The 20,513-nt window shown below is 44.9% G+C and overlaps 1 long non-coding RNA gene across 3 annotated transcripts in view; it reads right to left on the reverse strand.

Moving 5' to 3' along the window:
- LOC141728502 (uncharacterized) overlaps positions 1-20,513 on the reverse strand; it is a 37,324-nt gene that overhangs the window by 5,734 nt on the left and 11,077 nt on the right. For 2 of the 3 annotated variants that reach the window (XR_012579478.1, XR_012579477.1), the window contains exons 2-3: positions 18,527-18,673; positions 14,312-14,444 (exon numbers count right to left, since the gene is read on the reverse strand). This is a non-coding gene — a long non-coding RNA (uncharacterized LOC141728502). Of the gene's footprint in view, positions 1-14,311; positions 14,473-18,526; positions 18,674-20,513 lie in introns of all 3 variants that reach the window. The other variant, XR_012579479.1, reaches the window with a different exon arrangement.

Genomic DNA, 20,513 nt, shown 5'->3' on the forward strand with positions numbered 1-20,513 from the left:
GTGACACAGAGAAGAGCAAGTTAAGGAAGTGACATTCCACCTTTGGATTGATACATTTCTATAGGGCGCAATAAACCTGCTTCTTGCTGTGCCTCTCATTATCTTCCATTACATAAAAGAAGTCCTAAGAGTTTTAAAATCAAAACAGATGACTTGTTAAGAAAATAGTTATTCTTTTGCTCAGCCTCAATGTGAGTTGTTTGTCTTAAAAAGAAAAGGTAGATGACTAAATCACTCTAATCTACTTTTTATTCACTGGACTGTGTGCTGTATAGGGTTTAATGCCCATTATTTTCTCAGTAGACCAGAGCTAGCATGCTCTCTCATGTAAATAAACATTTAGTCCTATTTCAAAATGCATCACTTGTGTCCCTGAAACCACAGCAGTTTTAGTTATTTTTGGAAACAGGTATTTGCACAGTTTTACAAGCACAGTTTTTCCAATTGTTTAGAAGAGGTCTTTCAGTTGTTTAATGACAATATTGACTAGGCCTGAAGGGAAGAAAAAATGAGTGGGGTATTTTTACAGATATAAAGCAGGAAAAAAATACAAACATTTTCAAGGTTCTCCAAGACGCTGACTGCACAGACATATTTCAAAGGGAGGTTACTATCCCTGAAATTCTTTTCAAAGCTCTTTTTATCTGATTTTCTTTACCCAGACCTTTTTTCTTTTTGTCTGTTTCAGTCACGGGCTACCAGATCCGAAGTGTATTTTTCCACATCATATACATTGTCTGCATGATGCTTTAAAAATTCAATTGACACTTACTATACATCCTGGAGACATATTTAATTGTACCAAGGAAAACTGTCAGGCACACAGTGAGACAGCTAATAAATAGTCACTGATCCCCCTGTTTTTAAAACTAGATTTGAAGGAGCCATCCTGCAAGTGAGAGTGGGAGCTGCATGCTGAGGCACGTGCCTGCTGCCTTTGGCAGATGTGTTGGAAGGGAACTCATTGTTCTGCTCCATCACGTCCTTTAGCTCTGCAGTGAAGTCTAACCCACAGCTGTCTGGGGAGCTGAATTTCACCCCACATTTCAGGAACATCTGCACCATCACTCATATGGTCAGCCACCCAAAAATCAAGTGTCTCCCTCCCAAAAGGACGGTATGGAAAGGTGCCACAAGTTCTGAGAAGGAGTTGTGAGGGTGCAAAACCTGCAGGTGCATCTTTGTGCTGTGCAATTGGAGGGGGTGCAAGAGAGCGTAAGGCCTTCTTGCTCCTATTTCCTTGAGCAGCTCCACAGAAACAAGACCTTGTGATTCTCATTTGCAGCAAATTACAAATTACAGCATCTCCCTCTTTGGTCTCACCTGAGAAAGGGCATTTATGTTTCACCAGAGAAGCCAACGAAGGGAGGGCTGGGGGTCTGGTCTGCATCCCTCTCCTCCAGAGCCACGGAGCCCCTTATGCACAAGCTGTGCTACAGCTGCAGAGAGGAAAAAATGCGGGCTACCCTTGCTGAAACATTGGCAGCACATCACTGTTTACAACTGGAATTTTTGCTGCGGGCTTTTACCAATGACAACTTGGGACAGGAATAGGAAACTTCACATGATGATGAGGTCAACTTTTTTTCACTTGTCCAGTGCCCCTAGACGAACACAAAGCTGCTGAAGTTAAGATTTATGATTGCTTGCAAAAAATTGAGCTTGAGCCACGATTTTTAGCTTTTGTGTTATCTTTTATAGCAGCATACTCAATTGAAACTTTTAGAAGCAATTTGAGTTGCTTTCATTTGATCCTCATTTCTGCTCCCCCACTCGATTATCTGTGCCTGTCCAGGAACAATTTTAAGTTGACCCATTCTCAAGTAAAAGAGAGGGCATTCTGTGTGTTTGCAAAGCATGTTTAACTTGTGTCTTTCATCTGTGATTAATATTAGATCTATTGAACTACATAAATAAGTAATTCACCTACAGACCTGACAGACCAACAGTAATTTCTTTCTCTCAGAGTTTACAGCTTGCAGGTTTCTTTTTTAATGGTTTCATTTCCCTTTGTGTACGTGGAGATAAAGCCAGTGAGCTAGACAATCACGGGCAGAAGAGGGAAGGCTGCTTGGCTGTTGTTCTCTGCCCCCATCTCACTGCACTCAACATACATAAACATGCATAAAAAACATAGAGTGAGAATAAAATAATCACTTTGCATGTCACTTCTGCTGTCGTGGTTTGTGCATGAGAAGTAGACTCCAGCTTGGCCTTCTGGTTTGGATAACGGCCCTGTAAAATAATTTCTACCAAGAGACTAGAGGTCTGGTTTTGTCCTCATGCAAATGAAATTAGTGGAATTATATAAGCAAAAAATCAGGGGCAAATGAGAGGAAACTCTTATTTGCTCTTCTGTGTTTTTGTGGAGCTGGGCTTCCTACACAGAAAGCAATGCTCTCAGAAAAGATGGAAAGTGTGTCAACAGGCACCTGGCCTTGGAAGGACCACAGCACTTCAGCCTTGCAAGCTGTGTGAGGCACACACACTGTCAGAGGGTGGCTTGGAGCAAAATAAACTCCCAAGACCAGGAAGCCCCTTGGAGCTGAGTAAGAGAATACACTGAGTGCAGGGGTCTAGATGAAATGCCATCCCCTCTCCACCTTGTCCAGGGGCCTATATCAAAGCTGCAGGAAAGGATGTCCTTCTAGCCAGGAATCCTTTCCTAAAAATAATTGTGTAGGGCCTCTCTTTGGAAGTAACGATGGGAGGCTTTTCCTCAGAATCCACCCCACCACCACTTCAGGCTGTGTGCTGTGCTGGTACTGGGCTAAAGCTCTTTATCCGTGGGAATTCTCCTCCCTCCACCATTAGCTGCATATGTAAAACCCTGCATAAGCCATTGTAGTCTCTGGGATCTGGGGGTGGAGAGTGGAATGGAAGAAATCTTGTAGCAGAATATATTTAGCTTCCATCTCTTCCAGGATGCTCCTTCACACCTCCCAGTTAAGTGCATCCAGCCCTGTACTGAGCCATGAAATGCAGAAGAACCAGCAGAGCTTTCTGCCTCATTGAAGGGGCTCAGATTTATACTTTAATAAAGGAGCCTCAGTATATAAAACATAAAAGGGACTCCCCCAGTTATTAGAAAAAAGACATTTTAAACCCAGTTCATGGGAGAGAACCTAGGTTGGTTCCTAATGGTATTCAGCCATACTGGAAAAAAATTTCATGTCTGTTCAGAACTTAAAAGTGAAATGAAGACTATTGGCTAAAAGGGCAGAAATCACATTAACCAAGCTGCCTTTTGCCTGCAACATTTGCTCTTTGGTGTTTGTCACTTACCAATATTGCAGAACTTATTACTTGTCCATAAGGAGTGGTGCTGAAGGCAGGGAGTAACCAGTTCATGGTTATCTGCTGTGACCAAAACCCTGAGAGTTTGAAATGGACGTTATTCATCGCAGCCACTGTGACTGAGGCCATTTCATATGGAAACAATTAAGAGGCAAAAAGCATATCATAACAAAGGAATGAGAAGAAAGATCAGGAAACACAAGCAGATTGGATCATTCTCTAAAAATGGATACAGTATTTACTGTTGGCAAATATAATAAATCTAAGACTTGAATTATCACAGGACAGCAGACAGGACTCTGAATTGCAGATTTTTTTATGCAATCTAAGAGGAAACCTATGAGATTAATGGTGAATGTAGAATTTAGGTCTAGAATAGAATAAAATGTAACTTATTTCATATGTGTGCAGAATGGAATCTGAAAATAAGTCACGATGGGAAATTATGTAGAAATGAAAAGCAAAGAGGAAATAAAAAAATATGGTCCATGAGCATTTCCTTAAAGGAAAGGAGAAAATCTAAATGGACATTGAAGAACATCCACAGCAATTTGCACATGTTCTTGAGACCAATATAAATGCAGCCAGAAACAGAAAATGGCTAAAGAAAAGAATCTCTTTCTAAGAGGTGTTTACTCTTACAGGCAGTAAAAACCCAGGGGGAGGGTTTTTCTTCCACTGCTAGTGGAGAACAAGTGAGGCAGTTACTGGAAAGCATATACTGTAATAAAGAATTCTGAAACAGCATTTAATATTTCAGTCTGGCTGAGTAATTAAATGAACAAATTTTCAGGACTAAGTGATATGACATAGACTGTCAGTCATGCACAGCTGGGAGCCAGCACTTCCATGTCTCTCAGTTCCTAAGATAGTCATCTGAAATTGCAGGAAACTTTGGAAATCACTATCAGTAGCTACCAAGACTTGGTCTCCTAGTGCTGTACTGCCATGCCCTGGTGCTGTATGTAAAATCACACACCAGTTTTCAAAATATCACAGCCTTGGGTGAATTAACATAAACTTACATTGTCAGGTGATAGGAAACTGCCATCCAATTCCTCTGTCTTGACCATTGCCGAGGAGACTAATTTCTATTGCTGCTGAAATCAATTTGAGTTTTATGACTGGCCTCACTGGAGCCAGGATTTGGCTTAGTGTCTGGATGTAAGCAGCTAATCGTTTTTCTGACAACAGCTTGGAGCTGGTGTAAGTCAAAGCAGAAATATTTAATGCCTCGAGATTGGCAGATCTTCCCACTCATGCTCTTGGCTTACCTGCCAAAAGGGGTATCAGATATTGATGCCTTCATTCCTGTCCAAACACCCTGCTTTCCCCTTTAAATAACAGGAACGCATAAGTGGAAGTCATCTCACTCCAAAAAGCTGAGAACTGTGCAAACATCCACTAAAACTGGCCAAGATACACTGAGCAAAGGGTTGGTCAAGGGACCACCTGAACCTCTGAATGGGACACCACAGACCCGGCCTAGTGCCTCCACTGTCATCCTCCATCATCCTGGCCTTCCTCTGCTCCCCTCACACCCCCACACTCCTCACAACAGTGACATTCTACATCTCACTTGTCTGAAGCTACCAGAGCTTCAGGAGGCTGGGCTGGGTGGTGTCAGCCCTCAGTGCTCTCTCTCCAGCTCCTTCTCCTTTGCTGGAGCATCCCTTGGAGGCAGTGAGCACATCTCTTGCATTTCTTGCTGCTCCTCCCCAAGCCACCAACTTTGATCACTCAGGCAACCATTAAGGCTGCCAGCTGCAAATCCATGTGATTTCCAGTCCTTTCCCAACTTTGGAAAATGCTTTTGCCTGAGCAGTAGTGCAGTGGAGCATGGCAGGAGGCAGGCAGTTGGGGGAAGGGATAGTCCCATGCAGGATCTGAGTTTCATCCATCTATTGGCTGGACACAGAAAGCAGAGGTTGCAGAACAAGTAATCCTGGGTGCCTTTAGCATTTTAGAAAGAGCTACATATATGACACAGTTTCCCCAGAACTTTCCTTTAAATAGTAAAATTTCTGCCCATTTGTATTCACAGGTCTTACAATCCTATTTTTAAATGGAATGTAGGTGTTCCCAAACGGCGGGTGAGAGACTGACAGCCCGAGACCAGAGCTCTCCATTTGCAGAACAACTGCTGCATTGACTACTATGCTGCAACTCCTGCCATGGAAATACCAAGGACTTGAGAGGGTCTTCCCATCCATTGGCTTATTTTGCCTTTGTCCTTGCAGCTGAAGCTGCCTCAAAGGGAACCAGCAACTCAGATGGGCTGTGGATGTGTGTGTGTGTTCACATGCATGTGCAAACACTTGCTAGAACAGACACAAGATTATCAATCCTTCAGACAGCAATCACTTCTAAGCCTCAGCAATTAATTTTGTACTCCATTGCCATGGAAGTAGCTTTTCACATGATGCTTTGAATTCTCTCAGACATCCTTAAAAAACATGTTTAGGTCTCCTTCTTTATTTGCTAACTTTTTGTCCTTAAATATAAACAGCTCAGGCTCAGGTACTTGCACCCAAATTTGAAAATACCAAAGGCTCTTACCAGTTTTCAGAGAACACCCTGTTGTGCATAGCAGGGCTAGTTTATGCCTCTAGCCATCATTTAACAGGTGATTCTGCAATTGACAACAATCATGTTGGGCTTCTGATATTTTCTCCCACTCCAGTTCAGTCAGAAACACTTTCTGAAAAAAAGTCCATGGCAGAATCCCTCTGACCATTTAAAAAGCTGCCTTGTATTCTTTACCTGTGCCCTGAGCCATCTATTCTGCACATTACAAGGTCAGGAGTAGAACCAATACCAATACCTTCCCTTTCTTGAGGCATGCCAGGTATATTACTGAATTAAGGGAGTTCCTGTATTTTCCTCCAAGACTATAGGCTTACAATTTCCAGCAATTTCTCTGAACCCTCCAGTCCTCATATGTTAATGTGCTTTGGCTTTTGGTTCAAGTCATTAGGAAGGAATCTTCTTGAGCCTAAATTTTATTTCTTTGCTTCCTTTCAATAATTGAAGGTCAAGTTATAATTTTCTCTTACTGTCTCTAGGCTTGTCTAGAGAAGAACAAAATTCTTTTCATTTTTGTCATTTCCTGCCCCCTCCCCCAGCTCACTGGAATGGTTTTGTTAATGTCCTGTGCTTGTATGCTCAGCCCTCTGATAACTGTTTAAAGAGCTGCTTTTTCCTTGCAAAACTAGAAGTGGATCAAAGCATCATGCCAATTCTGGATGCTAGAGAAAGCATAGGCAGAAACTGCCTCTCTGCCACACAAGTGGTGTCATGGTCAGGCAAGGAAAATGGGAAGAGACCTGTGCCTTGGCCCTGTCTTCCCATGCTCCAGCTGGGAAATCTGATTTCTGAGCTTTGTTTGCTTTCACAGTATTAGAAATATCTGTTATACAGACAGAAATTCTGTTATAAAATGAATATAAATGTCATTATGCAAAAAGACCAGGACCAAGGCTCTTAAGTAGCTGGGAGCCCAGAGACTAAATTTGGGATGATCCAAGTCCTGCCCCTGCAGAGAAATGTGATGCAAAACAGCAACACAGCCTCTTGCTGCGAGGTCATCTGAGGCTTCTTGTGCGCTCTCCCCATTTTATGGTGGGAGCTTTTGTGACGAGGCTCAGCCCTGCCTTCCCTCTGTTCATTTTTTTAAAGTCCTTTTGCAGTAGTCAGTTCTCTGAAGTGCCGTTCTCTTTCCTTTGAATTGGCTGAGAATCTGGGTTAAAGCGACTGACTGATGTGACAACAAAGGAGCGAATGTCATTGGGTCCAAAGGGTTTGATATGCTGTTGGTTAGAAAATGTACTCGGACAGCCCAAGTTCTGTGCCAGATTAATATTTGATGTCATGGGACTTGACTGGCTGTAACTGAAAGAGCTGGGACCATTGTTGGGAAAATGGCCATCTCCCTTTCAGGGGAGAGTTAGGACTCATAGGAGCTGACAGCCTGACAGTCTGGTCTTCCATTCACCCATAAGCACCAGTCAGAGTGAGCAGTGACAATGCAAGTTTCTTCATATTTAATTCACTGATAGGTCAAATTCTCTTTGTAACCCCTAAGTATTGTGCATACTTTCTATTATCAGCCAGAACTTTCCTTCTTCCAACAGTACAGAGAGTTTCAGTCCACGGTTCCCACTGACAGTGGCTACTCCATCTCTCTCCCTGTTCCCTCCCAGCCATGCCCACCTGTCCAGTGCCTGTGGCAGCAGCAGCAGCCTGCTTTCTGAGGCACCACCACCAACTCCTGCACCCTCCTGCCTGGGGCTCCTCTGCTCATTCCGTGCTAGCAGGCACTGTTTGGTCACAGCCACAGTGACAGGGATCCCCACAGCAGCTGGAGGGAAGCTGGGAGGGTTCATGCCCCAGTGGTGTAAGGGCCCCAAAGCAGGCTCTGTGGAGAGGATCCCAGGGCACTATCCACTCTCAGCATCTGCCTTTCATCACCAGGACAACTCTGGCTTGATGCCTTGCAGCACTGTCCTGGGCAGCACATGCTGGAGTGCTGGGAGGGTCACACAGGAGGAGAGAAATTTCTGCAAGTAACAGCCATGCATTTGCTGCCATTACTTGTTAAGAGTCATAAAAACAGCACCTAAGATGCAGGTGTGTAACTCTGCCCTATCTCTGTATGTGTGAGGCCCCCCTACATAGTTCATGCAGCTGCATAGTAGTCCAGTATACTCAGAAATATACTCTATAGTAGTTCAATATACTCAGAAATACACTATATCGTAGTCCAATATACTCAAAAAAACTCTCTCACATAAGGAGAAAACTATTTCAGAGTATTGGACTATATAGTAGTCCAATATACTCAGAAATCATAAACTCCCTCACATAAGGAGAAAACTATTTTGGGCTGCATCATTTCCCAAAATGGCCCTGTTTTGTTTGTCTGCTGTCTGATCCTTAACTTATCCAAAATCTCTCTCAGCTAATGAAGACCACGTGCCAGTCACACTTCATTTTAAAAGGGTGGAGGGGGAAAGGAGGTTGGTGTTGTGGCATAAAGATATTAAAAAAAATAAATCAAATAAAACCTGGCATTGTAAATAGAAATCAATGGACTGCAAAATTGTATTTGTTCTAGCTGGAGAGAATACTTGCCGAGTTCCAAGATGTTTGTCCCTTTCTGAGGAGAGATGGGGTCTGCTCCACTTGTACTGTAAATGCAAGGCTGTTGTCAAGTGAGACTTGAATGTTTCTTCTTCAAAACAGTTTATGCATACAAGAAAAAATTAATCTCACAACATTCCATGAGACACAAATTTTAGCCCTTATTTAAAGAGGGAATGAAGGGAGAGTGGGTATTTTTGTCTGAAGCCATGAATCTCTGTTAGAAGTGAAATGCTTGGCTTCTGGTGTTATACTGAGAAATTCTCACTATGTCCCTCTTAAAATTCTTTCAGTATCTACAAACTGCAGGCAACATAGTATCTGAACAGTAATAATTCATGATAAAGCACTGTAGTGGCTAGCAGGTACACCATGGCCCTGCAACTCCATGTGACCTTGTCTAGCTGTAACTTTCAGCTCAGGAAACCTGAAGGTGTCACAGGGACAGATTTGTTTCTCATCTGCACTACACTCAACTGCTGCTTTTCTGAAAATCTGAGTCTTGAACTTTTATAAATCCTAAGAAAGCTATATATGACCTAAAACTCTGCTCAACTAAAATATTTATATATTACCTCACAGAAGACACAAAAGTGTTCCTATTATGAACAGCTCATTATCACCAACTTATCTATGACATCTGCTTTTTGTCTTTTCCTCTATTCTGTTAATAATGACGATTATTTATATTAGACACAGAAACAAATAACATTTCTTACGCTTCCTCCTTGACTCTAAGTGCGTGTAATTACCATATAAAATCTACATTGTTCTAAGGAATTTTATCAGACTGACTTGCATTGCTCAAAATCCCTCCAAAACTCTTTTCCCAGGACTTTATAAGTACAGTCCTGAGAACGGAAGATTTCATTTCATTTCCAAAGATTGTGGTGTTTGAAATTCATCACTCTGAGGATGGGAAGCCAAACAAATGAACCCTGCAAGGCTGAAGGAAGTTGTTTTCAGACTTGAGAGGGTACAACAGGGTAGGAATTTTGGCAACCAAACTAAGACTTGACAACAAGGTAAAATGAAGGCTAAAAAGAGAAGACAGTTGTTAATGATCACATCTTTTTCTTTGAAGTCTGAGTAGGTGATGCTGGAGATTAGAACAAGGCAGTAAAAGATTATTAGGACAAAGAACCTGGAATCTGTAACTTTCAGCACCCTGGCTGGTGCTCTGCAGGAGGAGTCTGTTCATGCCACCAACTAGGACTGTCCTACCAAAGAGCTGGGCCTTCCAAAGCTGTTCTCAAAAAATTTTAACTGTATGGAGTATGCTATGCAAAGTACTTATCAAAAAATAGATACCAGCTCTGTCCTTGATATTAAATAGGATCATTTGGCTTACTGCAATCAAATATTAAAAAAAAAGCATTCATTATGAATGTGAATTTACATCCCTTCAATTGTAGAAATGATCAGAAGAATATCTCATTTAAAATTAGCATTCTTTAAGTAAGACTTAAAAATTGAATTGATTGGAGAATAATAGCCTATCCAACTCTTTGCTGCCTTCAGCTCTCTTTAAAATAAGAACTTTTTCTTAAGAAATATATAAACCATTATTATTTTCAGCCCATATCAGTTATGCAGCCCCGATCATTTTGGGGTGAGAGTTATTTTGGGATGGTTCCATTGGGATAAGAATGCTGATGGAGTTGGTAATTCCTTATATCAATGCTCTTGATTAACACCGAATGCACAAAGCTCTTTGTCCTTGAACTTTTAAAACCAAGGCCAAAGCAGAAAGAAGGGGTTTTGTTTGCAATTCTGTGCACCTTTCTTGAAAGCACTGTGCCCAAAATCCCTCCCTCAGATTTTGTTTGGGGTCACACTGCTGAGGCCTCCCCCAGCTACACCTGAGCCTGCTGGGCTCTCTTCTATTCCTGCCTCCCTTGTACCCTCCAAGGGAATTGCTGCCTTCAAGCTGATCTCTGCCTGGATGGGTAGCTCAGTCCCTAGCAAAACCACCCTGCTGCTGGGCTCACATTCCTGAAGAGCCTGACAGGGAGCCTGCCAGGCTCCAGTTTTTTCCGTGATCTGTTAGGACAAAGAACAGTTAGCACCTTAAACTCAATCATCACTGTTGTAAACGTTGTCCCACCACTACTGCCACTTCCCAGGACTGTGGCCAGAGAGCTCCAGTATCACCCAGCCCAGAACCAGGGCTTCTCCACATTTTGTATCGGCACTTCCAGACACAGCTTCTCAGAACAAGAAGTATTAGGCCATGAGAACTATTTAGGGCTTGGCTTTGCTGCTCCTTCTATGGTTATGACTTTGAACTAATGTTATTTGTGATGGCTTTTTGTCTGTCTGCTGCTTCTAGCTATTCTCAGCCAGATATTGCCCTGGAAATGCTGTTTAATAGGAACCTACCCAAGGCTCCTGGGTGCCCTTGTGCCCAGATGCCAATGTTTGTGAACTCCAGCACTCCTCCACACTGCCACCCTTGCACTGTGCTGCCCAGGCTGGGGACAAAGCTTTCAGCTGCCCTAAGGACAAAAAAGGAATTCCTTTTCTTCTTCAGAAGCTACACAGAGGGAGATATGAGTTATTATGGTAAAGGAGAAGGCTCTTTGCAGTGAATGGACAAGCTCTGTCAGTCAGCATAAAATGTTCATAGAGTGGATGCTGAAGCCAAGGCAGGTTATTTCTAGGGGATCATAGTCCTTTATTTAGTGGGGTGTTTACCCAGTTTCCTGTCTGTTGGCAAACTAACTTCCTTGTATTTCAGAGGGACTGTGGTGAGTGGCAGCTCACAGGCCAGTCACTCGACTGATGCCAGCTGACATCTGTACATTCAACCAAACCAAGCAATCTTTGGCCCTAGCAGAAGCAAAAGTCAGCCATATGTACACAACATATATGCACACAGAAAGCAGCGACAAAACCCCCCACAACCAAACCCAGGCCAAACCACTCCAAAGATTATAAGTAACTAAGCAGAACAAAGGTCTATCCCTAAATGCTAAAGATCAACATAAGGGCTTTTTTATGGCTGATAACATAACATGCCCCACTGTTAAGCACTTTTTTATAGCTGAACAAAACCTGACAATCAGTTTTTATGTAGCATATCTCATAAAAAAAATGGGAAAGTGTTCAGCTAAGAAGGTCAATATTGTTATCTCTGTTCCTCGGAAAGCTGAGCAGCAGAGTGGAGGTAAAGGTACCGGAGGAGCCTTACTTAGAAGCCTGTAGGAGTCCAAAAGTTTTCTCCATCCAAAAGTCAGAAGTATGAAAGGGCCAGCTGTGCCTTACTTATGTGGTTACACACACACTACCCCGTTTGCAGTAGGAATGTTTCCCAAACACTGCCAACACTAATACAGCTTCACTCCCAAGACAGTGCTGGGAGTGCCTGTGGCAGCCAGGGCTGTCCCTAGGCCAGGGGACAAGCAGGCAGGAGCTCCTGCACCGTCAGCTGCAGTGTGAAATTACAGCACTGCAGCTGCCTCACCACGGCCAGGCTGCTCGCCCTGCGCTGGAGTCCTGTCACCCGCTCTGGCACGGGGACATGGAGCAGGGGGAAGGACAGGCTAGCAAGGTAGCCAGGAGGGATTTGCTGAATCCATCCCTGCTCTGCCATCCCAGCTGCTGCATCCTTCCTGCACTGCTGGAACTGCGTGTGCCTGGAGCTGGGGCCCAGGGCAGATGCAGAACAGCTTTGCAGCTGCATGGGGTCACTCCCTGCCCTGCAGGGCAGCCCTGGGGACAGCCTCCGGACCCCATGGTCATGCTCCTGACTGCTGGAGGCAAGTAAATGACATGGCCACATTTACTGCTGGATTTAACGTGAAACATGCCACTGGGCTGGCCCCCTGGTTTCCTACACATTGCCAGGGAGTGGAAGGAAAACCTCTCACCACAGAGTTCAGAGTTCTTCACCAGGGAGAGAGGACTGGATCACTCTCCCTTTCCTTCTACGTGGGCAGGAAAAACCACCCCTCTCAGGATAACTTATTAACCCAAATTACCTTCCATTCTTATCTCACTATGCTTGTAAGTCACACTGACAAGCTTTTGGCAAGCCTTTCAGAGCCCTGCAAAGGTCCTCCACATGAATTTTCAGACTCAGTGGAGACTTGCCAGTGCCCATTCCTTTACTTGACCAAGCAGCCTCAGCAAGGGAAGCTGTGGTGCAAGGCTCACTCCTTCTGTAAGGCTGCTCCATTTGTCTCTGGTTTACCCTGAATGAAACATGATCTTCAGTTTCCACATTTAAATCCCAGCAACATCCTCTGCAGCCTGTTGGTCAGTCTGCCTTTCAGCTCAGCGTGGGAAAAAGCTAGGAGCAGTCAGTCTGCCAGAAAGGATGCATAGAGCAGACTGTGCATCTATATGTTGTCATGGAGATGCCATGGGATTCATCTCAGGGTTTTGCTGGTTGGGTTTCTTCTGCATCACACATTGGTACAGAAATTAGGTTTTGACAAAAATACAGTATCCAAAGTTTTCCAAAGCATAAGTGGAACATAGATCTGTGTCAGAGCAGATCAGGTCACCTTACTCATGATGACTTGCACAGGCCTTAATTTTTTATTTTCCACTAAAATTGCTCCTGTTTCATATCCACATAACATCATGGAGTTCAGAGAATTAAACTAGTCAAAAATAATCGAGGGGAAAAAGAAACAGGCCATATGTTTTAAAAGCAACCATTTCAAAATGCAAGATGACAGAATAAAATAATCTTCTGCAATACAGTGGGACTCAAAATACCAGTCAGGGATTTGTCCTTAATAGTTAACCTGAGACATCTGAAACCTCCATTCTTTTCCAGCTTTACATGATGTTTTTAAAGATAAGCAATTTTACTGCTTGTGTCTATCCTATATTTTTTGCCTATTAAAAGTCTCAAACATTTAATAAACATTATTTTCAGTCAAACAGGGCTGTTAATTTTTAATCTTTTAAAAAGAGAAAGAATTAATCCATTTCCAAATTGCTCCTTGTCCATAAAAGACAAATCATGTGGCCCACAGAAATTCTGCTCGAAGCAGTGCAGGAAATGCCTGCAATCAAACAGGCTAAGGACCTAACAGCTAATTGGGTAATCAGAAACAAACCTGCAGAGCCACCACCAGCTCACAGCCTCCAGACCATCTTCCATCTGAGCTTTTTTTAAAAAGTACCACCTCAGTCTTTCTAGATAACGTCCTTATGGCATAGCCTTTTCTATCTAACCACCCAGTTAAACCTCTCACCTATCCAAGCTCTCATCTAACTGAGCTAGATTGCTTTTTATTTTTTTTTTTTTTTTTAGACCTGAAAATGGCAGTCTGCTGCTGGCCTCCTTCTGAAGTTATTCAGATTTGAGATTACTGTAGAGAACCTGCTGCATTTCCATACCTTAGCCAGTGCAGCTCCACTGACTGAGAAAAGCTCCCCTGTGTCTGTTGACATGAATAATCCCCAACATTTTTAATATAGGCTGCCTTTGCCAGTTGGCTGACACTTGTGCTATGCCATGGATAAAAGCTATTTGATGACAGTTGAGAAATGGATGTGAGACACTTGCTGCTGTATTTCCTCTGCTCTGTGGGAGCTGTCCCTATTATTTGTCATGTGCAGGAATGTAAAGATGTTGAAGGTGACTTGGATGCAGCCACTGATGATGTGCTCGAGTAAAATGATGTAGAAGTGAGACCCTAAACCTCTTTAATAGGCTGCTTCTTATGTCTTTGCCACCTATAGGAAGTTTCAGTCACTCTAAGCTTAAATAACACCAATTTTTATGCAGTTACCTAGTTGGAGCATTCAAAATGTGCCTTCACATCAACAGAAAAGATTCCTCATTAGCCAGCTGGAGAAAGTTTTCTGTGTGTCATATAAGCAATGGGATTAATAAGGCATGGTTACTTACCAGCAACTGCTGTTCTTCAAAAGACCCTCCTATGTTTGTATCTGTGGGGTGTGCACTGCAGGAGAAGCACAAATTCCTGGTGTGAAGAACATGCACTCCAGGAAAACCACGTGGGACAGCAGCTCAGGTGACTCTGCAGGAGGGCATGTGGTGTGTTAGTGCTAGCAAGGAAGAAAAAAGGGATTTAAGGTAGAGTTGACAGAAGAAGAAGAAGAAAAGTGTTTGGCTAACAGAAAATGGGAGATGGATTAAGGTGTCTGAGGACTATGAAGAAAAAAAGCAAGATTGAACCATCCAAGAACAAGATAAAATGAGCAGAAAGAGGGATGACTGGGAGAATAGGAGGAGGAGTGGGAGGAATGAGATTAAAGGCAAAGTAACTTACAGAGGACCTTGAAGGGAAAGATAGGGAGATTTACATGGGGGCTGAGAGAGACATGAAATCAGTGGGATCTGGGAGATGGGCTGCTGTGTCACAGCTGGGGGATTTCTAGCAGGAGACTTCTGAGCAAACAGGAGAAGAAAGGCAGAGGAAAGGAAGGCAAGGACAGACTGCTGCAGCACAGGCATCTCTTGCATGGATAAGAGTCTTTTGAAGATGGACAGTAAGGGAAAGGTAGATTTAAAGAAGATTTAATACATCCCCATACTTAAGAGACAAAGTTTACAGATAACCCATTAAAGCCCTTTTATTACCAGAAAACCCCACCAGATATCACAAAGTTTAAAGGCCTGTCAGAAAGCGGCAGCGAATGCTATACATAGCAGGCAAAAGTCCTTAAAAATATGGTCAGTGCCCTGCAAAAAAATCAACAAGGGCTTCTGTCCTCAAACAGAGCATTCACTTGATTCCATTCCAAGATGATCCTTGCCCTAGGTATTGCCCTCACTGAATACTGACATTAAGCATATTTACAGGTTAGTCAAAGTTTTCTCTCCACACAAGTCCCTACCAGAGTTTTCTCTGCAAACCTGAGGCAGCTGGGAAAAGTGCTGCCCTCTCCCCTGATTTCAGATGAGAGCTGAAGCTGACAAAATGCACCTGCCATAACGAGTCACCAGCAACAGCCCTGCACCTCCAATCTAGAGTTTCAAGCGCCTGGTGTTAGTGTGACACTGGTGAGCTGGCCTGGGGCTCTGCAGAGCACTGAACTCTTACAGGCACCCAAGGAGAGACAAAGTGGCCATGCTTCATGGAGCTCCTGTGCTCTCCAGCAAAATGGCCAGGACAAGAAACTGCACGCAACCTGCTGAAGCTGCATGAGAAAAATCACAAGCTGGAGAGAATTGTTTTCCATCAGGAAGAGGGAAGAAGTGGTGTGCATACATAGAGAGTGTCCTGGGGGCTATAAGGCAAGACATGGTGACACAATGATGGAATAATTTCCATATGATCTGTCGAGCAGAAGATGCTTTGGAAAGCTCTTTTAGCCAGATCAGCTTTTGGGATGTGTGACTAACAGCAATAGGTCATAATAATTATTTTTCAAATCTCACTTCAAGCACTGCTTTCTCCTGATTATCACTAGAGCACATTTCTAGCACAATATATCTTGGTTGTATCTGAAGCTAGCTCTAGGCAAAGATGTTAAAAACAGCATAGCATTTTGCTCTTGCAAGGGAGAAATCTCACAATTAGGCCATCTGCTACTTTGCACACCAGTGACAGCTCGGCCTCCTATTTGCAGGTAGAACCAGGGCTGGCAATTAAATAGCAGCCCTTCCTCCCTACCCTCCTCCAAGCTCAACAGCTCTACTCCTGTGCCACAGCTCCTCTCAAGCCTCACCCACCAAGGATGACTCCTTCACCTGAAAATGGATGAGCTGCTGCGCTCCTGTGCCACGTCCCTCCCTGCAACTCATCTCTGCCCATCCGGTTTTGCCCTGGCCTTGAGCCTCAGCTCCGGGTGGGGTAGGATGATGCTGATGTGCCTGAGGATGGAGCTGCAGCTCCTCTATGGCAGGACACATCCTCAGATCATGTCAAGTCAGAGGGGAGCTGCCTCTGCACCTGGTGTGACAGCTTTCATGTAGCTTGAGCCTCCTCAAGACAAATCTTCTGTTTCAAAGTCGACTGAGAAAATAACTGAGGCCGCAGTAATTTCAGACTTCCTGCAGGCAGGAAGAGAGGGTCATTGTACTCTGTCCATACAAATAACTGCACCCCAGCATGGAGGATTCCACCCCACCCCACAGTGCAGTGGTCAGCTGTGGTGCTGTGGAGCTCAGCACTGCTGGGCACCTTGGCATTTGCATCAAACCCAGCTTCTCCCAGGGCCTGAGCAGCCTAAATCCACATCCTTGCAGTACATCACAGTCCCCTAGGCAAAGAGTCCACTAACTTTTTCTCCGACATGCTCCATGCACAGCACTGGCCCCCTGGCATGGAGGCTGCAGCAGCTGAGTTCTCCCCTTCCATGGCCAGCCTGTCCCCTCACCCTTGCTGCTCTCATCAGGAACGCTCCCGTCTCCACCCCTCTGCAGAAGACAGCTCTCTTCAGTGGGCTGCTGGCACATAATCTGCCTGACTCATTATGGCTTGCTTTCTTTTAAGGAAGATGGATATCTCTGAAGTTGGTGATTTCTGTCTCTCAGATTCCTCACCCTGTGCTTGCTGCGGCATCAGCAGCAGAGTTCCTGGAGCACAGCAGCTGGATGCAGCAGCAGGCAGATCAACACTGCACATGCTTTGGAAGGCACCGAGACCCAGAGCAGCGCTGTGCTCCTGTTCAGATACAATGCTTTGCCTTCTTTCAGCACATCAAGCACGTTGGTGTGCTTTCAGCAGGACCCAAAAACCCAGACACAAAAAGGCAGACCTGCAGCTTAGCTTCACACTTACTTTTCCTCTGACAGTTTTGTATAAAGCTAAATATTCATGTAATCAGCACGTGTTTCTTTAAGGGAGCTTGTTCCCTTAGTGCTAATCCGGGCTGAATGGCCAAGCCTACGGAATTTTGCTTGTGGCGTTGGATGAATTCACCTGTGGGGCAGCTGATCAGTGCAAGGGTCCCTGCACTATCGAGTAAAGAAACCGTGCTCCCTCAGCTCGGTTCGGCGAGCTGCATTCTCCTGGCTGAGCTCTCCGGCTTGGGCAGACACTGGGAGCGGGAGGTCTGGCTCGATGGAGATGCAGTGTGCGGTGGGGAGGAGGACGCGCTCCGCTGCCAGGCAACCGCGCTGCAGCGCCGTGCCCGCGGCTGCGAGCGCCTCTGCAGAGGCAGCTCCGCCGCAGGAGCGGTCGGCCCGGGCTGCTGGGGGCCCATGGCCCCACGGAGCCGGGGGTGCCCCAGCCGCTCCCCCAGAGGCTCAGGGGGAGATGGTGCTGTGCCCCCCGCCCCGCCCGCCCCAGCGTCCCTGTCCGAGCCGGAGCCCGCTGCACCCAAGAGGACTCAGTGCCCGCTCCCAGCTCTGGCTCCAGCCAGCCCTGCTCGGCGGGACGTGCTCTTGCGGGTGCCTGCAGAGCCCCTGGCCCTCCCTCAGGGCTTATCTTGGGGTTCCATTCACCCATTCTGCAGCCAGCTCTCTGCTCCCGCCCCTTCACCCTCTCTGTCCTGTGGCACAGCCTCGCTGCTGGGCTGGCACAACCTGGGCAGCGCCATCACTCTCCAAATTGTCACTGTACAGCTGTGACCCAAAGAAACAAGACCCTTCTCATGATCCTCCCTGCTGCATCTCCAGCCACCCTGACAGGGGTAAAAAGGGGGAGGGAAGAGGGGCCCCGGACTGGTGTTGGTACCAGCGTGGGGAGGCAGTGCTGCTGCTCTTCTGGATGCTGAGCTCCAGAGGGAAGTCCTATGACCCAAGCCTGGGTCATGAATTTCTTTTCCCAAACCGTGCTGCAATATGCCAAACACAACTTGTCAACTGAGGATACAATAGATTTTACTCATGACAGAGATGCATACACACACACACATATACATGAAAAGCTCATTCAGTGGGATTGGGCAAAATTACCAGAGCATGTGCAAAACAGCAGTGCCTGTTGCTGAAGGCATGCCCTTTGCTTGATCATTTTGAGAAGTGATTTCGATTTCTTCCAGTCTCTTACTCCAGGAATATTATTGTGGAGACAACATGGAGATCTATGTATTAATTGTTTCAAGAAATTTTCATGTAGTGAAAGTTAGGCCTTTAAGATGTTACATTCCCTGGAGAAATTTTTATTCAGATTTTCATTTAGTTTTTATTCTACAGTTTAGGGGCAGATACCTGGAATGCTGAGGACCACATCTTGCTGAGGAACACATGCTTGATCATTCCTGGGCAGGCTTTGGCCACAAGTCCAGTGAGAAAGCCATAGGTTATTCAGAGCCATGTAGATGACAGGCACTCTTGCCACTTCGCACAGCTTAAACCCTAGAAACAGCAACGTGAGGTGAGAGAAGGTGAAGAGAGAGGTAAGATCAGATCATTAATTGCAACTCTCCCCTATTGTAGATACTGATAGACCTCAATGGATGAAGTGTTGTCTGCAGAAGTTTGAAGCCAGGGGACAGGAATCATGTCCCTTCTGGATCCCAGGAGCAGTTCACTTGCAGTGTGGGAGCAGACCCCGGGTACAGGGAGCGACAGTGCAACCGCACTGGCAAAGGGCTGTTCAGATACTGCTCAGATTTGTTCCTGAAGCTTCTTCCCCCCTTTCCCTCAGCCTGTTGGGTGTGCAGGTGCTGTGGCTGCCCAGTGCAGGAGGCAGGAGTGCAGCACTGCCTCCCCCAGTGCCGGTGGGTGCGGTGACCAAGCCTCTCTCTGCTGGCCTGGCCCGGGAGCAGACTTGCACAGCCGTGCGCAGTGCTGCCTGATGATTCACTCCAGCTCCTCTCATTCCCTTGGGAACACAGAAGGGAGCCAGGGAGCAGATCAGCACCCTGCAGACAGCTTCCCCATGCATAAGCTTCCCCTTCCCAGCGAGCCTATGTCCTTACTTAAGGGCAGTATGGAAAACCTGTCAGAATAAGCACCAGTAAGGATTATTGTTGTAAAGTACAAAGCAAGGATTCAGCCTCCTGCCTCCAACTCTCCTCAGTCTTAATAAGAGGTGAGGGGTGAGCCTGAGGGCTGTCCCACAAACTGGGCACGATGGTGATGCACGGTGCTACCAGCAGGCCGCTGGGCTGGCCTGGAAATAGGTCCTTTAGCAGCGTAAAAATACCTGACTTTGACAGCCAGCATGCTGGTTTGTGTATGCATAATTTGCTGTGATCATGCTATAAATCAAGATGAGACTGCTAAAATTATGTATGACCTCATTTGATAGATTATCTAATAAGAAATTTGCTAATGCAATTTATCACTTAAAAAGCCATACGACTGCTAAGGATGAGTACTTTACTGCAGCACATTTAAACCTAATTGTCAGAGGAGAAAAGCAAGTGGATTTCAGAGGTGAGTTAGAAGAGCATCCTTATGAGGATGATGTCTTCACTAAATCAGTGGTGCAATGCAGCAAGCAGGGTGGAAAGGAGTCTCCTCTGGATAAAGGTACAGAAAGCTGCTAGACAAGGCTGTGCTGTGTGAGAATACTGCATGGACTCAGCGATCAGTAGCACCTTTATAAATGTAAATAGCTGTATCCTAACTGGCATGCTTGCTTTTATTGTTTAAATACTGTTATCTTTTAATTTTTCTGACATTTCAGTTCTGTTTCACTGTCTTGCAAGCAGAACTAAAATCCCTGATATGTGCAAAGGAACTACTAGCCTAGACCTCTAGCTCTAACTTGCTATTCTGGTTATGATGCCTGTCAGAATAAAAAGGGTAATTGTTTTGCTGCTATATGTTACCATCAAATATTTTGTTCTTCCAGTCCTGTGACTCATTTAAAAAGACTGAACATCACTTTGACGTACACAAACAGAACTAGAAAGCAGCTCAAGCCAATGAAATAAACCTTGTTTTGCAGGTTTGTTAATCACTTATTCCAATCCCAAATTTATGATTAATATGATTAAAATATAAATGCTGTTTTCTTTACTGATGTTTTTCTGAAGATAATTCTGGGGTCTAAATGCCTTTATATACTGCCTGGATGTATGATATTGTTCAAAGCCTCTGAGGTAAACATTAAACCTCCTCACAACTCTCTGTGTGTGTGTGTGTGTGTGTGTGTGTGTGGAGGGGGAGGTGTTAGAGAAGTGATGATTTTGAACTCCATTTTAGGATTGGGAAAAATGAGGTGGAAACATAAAAGAGCTTACAA

This window comes from Zonotrichia albicollis, chromosome 3 (assembly GCF_047830755.1).
Source record: "Zonotrichia albicollis isolate bZonAlb1 chromosome 3, bZonAlb1.hap1, whole genome shotgun sequence".
Classification (NCBI taxonomy): Eukaryota; Metazoa; Chordata; class Aves; order Passeriformes; family Passerellidae; genus Zonotrichia; species Zonotrichia albicollis.